This window comes from Adiantum capillus-veneris, chromosome 5 (assembly GCF_014529385.1).
Source record: "Adiantum capillus-veneris isolate H3 chromosome 5, ASM1452938v2, whole genome shotgun sequence".
NCBI classification, from domain to species: domain Eukaryota; kingdom Viridiplantae; phylum Streptophyta; class Polypodiopsida; order Polypodiales; family Pteridaceae; genus Adiantum; species Adiantum capillus-veneris.
In genome coordinates this window covers 95558942-95563505 of record NC_140935.1, presented here as the reverse complement: position 1 = coordinate 95563505, position 4564 = coordinate 95558942, and the positions used below count along the sequence as shown (strand labels likewise).

Below are 4564 nucleotides of genomic sequence, written 5' to 3'. Positions count from 1 at the left end.
AGAGTGTGTGTGTGTGTGTGTGTGTGTGTGTGTGATAATGCCTTGCCAAACTCAGCCCCCTCTCTCTCTAGGTCGACCCCTCTTGCAAAATACTCATGCTGGCACCCCATTGGACCCTGCAAAGCTTAGCCAATGAAAATTAAAAAGCATAAGTGATTGCCTTGTGACATGTGTTCCCATTTCCCCTTTTATGAGAGCTTTAGGTAATTAATCAATGCAATTAAATTCTCATTGGACCCTTTTTTCTTCTGGTCAATAGTAATCAGGCAAGCCATTGGACTATTGAATGCTCATTGGACTCCTTGGGAGACTGTCCAAGAGTCTTCTAGAGAGCTTAATTCTTATTGGTTCTTTTATTAAGTGTTTTTAAATGAATTAGACTAGATTTACTCTAGTCCAATTCTCATTGGTCCACCTCTATGGTCATCCAATAGGATTTGAATGCACCTTGTAAGCAATTGGCCTAGGGAGATGACATGTTCTTTATATCCCCACATCATTGCACCATGACATGTATACGCACTTTTGTCACCTCCACTGTGTTACATTTGTTTGCATCAACATTATCAGTGTCAATATTGTGATTGTTTGAGATGCCGTGCTTAATCCTGGTCGAGGAAGGTTGGTCGTTTTTGCAGTGCTCGAGAAACTTAATTTTACAGAAGGATCACAAATGATGGTCGTGACACGGATCAACATGAAATATCAAAATGCTTCTTGTAGTTTACATTTTGATTTCAAGTGCTCATTCCATTTACAAAGCTATAAGGTTGGAGTTTTTATAGCAGGCATGATAACAAAATAAAATAAAATGAAGGGATGCCTTTGGGGGCTCGTGTCTGCTCGTAAGAGAGAAGAGGGAGATGGAGTTCCATTTGTGCTTTGCCGGCTGCTAGTGAGGCAAAATGTGAGCATTTTCATTTGAGAGCATACATTGTATTATTGTGTGTGTTCTTCATTGAGCCGAGAGAGAGACCTTTCCTTGTTTCAAATCGAGAAGAAGAGTGAGTATTACTCTGTTCCAAATCGACCCAGAGAGAGATTGTCTCTCTGAATGAAATCAAAGAGAGAGAGAGAGAGATATTATCTCTGTGTGAAATCGAAGAGAGGGAATCGAACCCTTGTGGCCCTGCTAGTGAAGAGAGGTTGTGAAAGCTCAGCCCTCTTGAGAAATGAGGAGTGAGAGAGAGAGAGCGTTGTTTTGTGTAGAGAAACGAGGAGGGAGAAAAGAGAGAGAGAACGAGCCCTCTGTGTGAGAGGCCATAGCCAGGGGAGAGAAAGGGAGAGGGAAAGTTGTTGCTTCTTGCCTTAGCAAGAGAGACCAGGGCTCAGCCCTACTCTGTGTGTGTGTGTGTGTGTGTGTGTGAGAGAGAGAGAGAGAGAGAGAGAGAGAGAGAGAGAGAGAGAGAGAGAGAGAGAGAGAGAGAGAGAGAGAAGGTTCTCACTGCAGCATTTGAAGAGAAGGAGAGAGAGAAACAAATTTGTGGTAAATAACCTATATCAATCCTCTAAAGTCATTGATCCCCTCTAAGGGAGGGTCCCCACAGAAAACATAAAGAGAGAGATAGAGTCTTTGTGCGGGCTTGAAAGAGGGAAAAAGAGAGATTATAAGAGAGAGAGAGAGAGAGAGAGAGAGAGAGAGAGAGAGAGAGAGAGAGAGAGAGAGAGAGAGAGAGAGAGAGAGAGAGAGGGCTTTGCCCTGAGCACAAACAAAGCGTGAGCAAGAAAGAGCGAAGTTTCATCCAAATTAAAGGGGAGAGAGTGGCTCACCGTCAAACGGTGAGAGGTGCTCTCCCACTAGTTTTTGATTTCACTCGCAGATTTCAAGCATTATTACAAAGACGGCCATCAAAGCTTAGACTACAGTCAAACCGCACAAGAGACGGTGCAACAATCGCCATTAAAGGGAAGACTCCTTGCCTAGTTATTCGCACGCTTCACGCACTATCGTTTTCATATAGCCACTTGTAGCCAACTTCCGTAAAAAATTGAATTTAACAAAAATAGTGAACCTTTGTAAAAGTTAATCTTCAAGGGTCATGAGAATCACTCTGAGCCTCGCCATCGAGTTTCGAGTTTTGACGCAACAATTTTAAAGCTAAGTTTTCTCTCTCTCACTCCATTTTGATATAAAAACAAAGCAAATATTTGTAAAAGCGATTTATGCTCAAAGATCATAATATAAACACAATTTGTGTATATTCTCATTGTGTCGGTTTGTAAGCATTCACTATAACATTTTGCTACAAATCATCACCATATTTGTGCCCGTGTCGTGTTTGTTACTTGCAAGTGTGTCTATACTCCAGCCACTCCAGCGCTCCCTGGCAGCGGACATCTAGCACATTATTTTATCTCTAAGTTCCCTCCATCTTTCTCATTGGGTTTTGGGGGGTTCTTTGGGTCTTATCATATATCTTTGTTGGGTATCTGGGGGGTCCTTTGGGTCTTTGTCCTCTTTGCCTTGCTCATCCAGATATTTACCAGACAGTGGCACGCCCGGTGGGACCTTGACTTAGTCGAGGTTCTGCGACACGAACCTACTTGGAAGGGGACTTATGCACAATGATAAAGAATGGAGAGAACATCTTAGGGAGAGTGAGCGAGTTAAGAGATATCATAGAAGGGAAAAGGAAAAAGCATTTCAAGGGCATTCTAGCCCTGCAACTCCTTCACAACAACAGATTCCAAAAGTGTCAACTCCACCAGGGAAAGGTCCATCGGGTACCTCACTTTCTGTCCATATTTCGATCATGGACCAACCCTTTGCAATCCAATTACCCCTAGTGTTAGCAACTAATCTCGCTCTCCCCGATGCACCACTCATCCCACTCTCGACATTTCATGGGTCGCCTTTGGAAGATCCTACTGCCCATGTAAACAATTTTAAAATTGCTTGTTTGACGTCGCATATTGTCAAGGAGGGACATGTAATGACTTATTTTAGCACCACACTAAAAGGGGAAGCTTCGAATTGGTTTTCCAAGCAGCAAGAAAATTCTATTCCTAGTTTTGCCGATTTTGAGCAAAAATTCGTAGCCGCTTTTCACAAACCTCCAAACTTTTTCTCATTTTTTGAGCAGTTACGCTCCTTTAAGCAAAATTATCTGCATGAAAGCATCAAACAAGCCGCTACCAGGTTCAAGAATTTTATCAACAATTATACTCCCACTTTTAACATTGATCCGCTTACCATCATGGAATCATTTCTTAGGGGGTTGCATCCTAATATTCAAATTTTAGTGAGGGCTCAGGCTCCACAAGATCTAAATAGTGCTATCACGTCTACTGTTAATGTGGAGAGTCCTACAAGTGCGCTTATGAACCACAACTAGTTGCGACACCGTCTCCATCATATTACCCATGGCTAGCACCACACTCTTTACCCATATACACTCCTAGTTTATCTTTACCAGCCCCATCTTATGTACCCCAATTACAATCGACACCACCTCTGCAATTACCACCTGTTACCCCACTCCAACTTCAAGCTACACCCTCGCTTCGTTTACTCACAACACCCACACATGTTATAGACACTTCCTCTTCATCCACCTCTCCACATCTCCCGGCACCAATTTCTCACGCTCCCCAACCTTTTGTGACTTATCCTCAATCTACTTCTACCACTGCACCTTCCATGCATCACAAGGGTGGGGATGGTTATGAGAGCACTGCATCTAGTATTGGGGAATTGAAAGACATGATGACTAATTACATGGACCAATTAAATGAAAACATGAAAGTTGTGACTCTAGATGTGAACTTTTTGAAGCGCCAACAAAATTTGTTGTCCGCTCGCCGCCCTGAGCCATTTTTCCAAAGACTGTCCCACAGTCATCTGCACTTATGAGAGATGTTTGGGAAAGGGGCATATTGAAGAAAATTGCTATATTAAGATGTGCCACATGATGAATAACAATTCTACAATACCACCGCCAAGCCCCATGAACCATCGTAGCGGGAATGAGAGACCTCTAGGCTCTAGTTGGACACATTTACAAAGACGGTCTCCTAGTTCTCCAAGCATGGATTCTTCTAGTTTGGCACCCAGAACAACCAATAATCCATTAGTTAATATGATTGATTATGTTGCATTGCCTATGCATGCCATTACACGAAAGGGAAAAGAGAAACTTGTTGAGGAGGAGAGAGACCCGACAGCCGATGTTGCTACCCACCCACCCACTCGTGTTAGTGTTCCCATTCTTGACCCTTTGCCCCAACCTCGTCATGTTTGTATTCACCCTACCCCAAGTAATTTATTCCCTCGTATACCTTCTTTTGACCTTGTTGCTGCTCTTAATCCAGTGGAGTTTACCATGTCCCTACCACAATACCTTCTCACTTCTCCTTCTAGCCGTTCCCTTTTTAGAAGGTACTGCAGAGATTTGGGTTCTTCAAAGAGGGTGAGTCCTATTCTTCCTGCTGTTCAGAAGGTGAATTCTGTTCTTGCTGAGTGAGAGTGTCCCCGAGTGGAGCGCATGATCCCAACTTGTGATCCCATATACTATAGTTGATGGCGGGTCAACGGGCTTCAATGTTTTGAGTTACACAACCTTTT

At 43.1% G+C, this 4564-nt stretch overlaps 1 pseudogene; it reads left to right on the top strand.

Moving 5' to 3' along the window:
* Positions 1-3197: 3197 nt before the first annotated feature.
* On the top strand, positions 3198-3912 carry LOC147457766 (uncharacterized; annotated as a pseudogene).
* Positions 3913-4564: the final 652 nt, after the last annotated feature.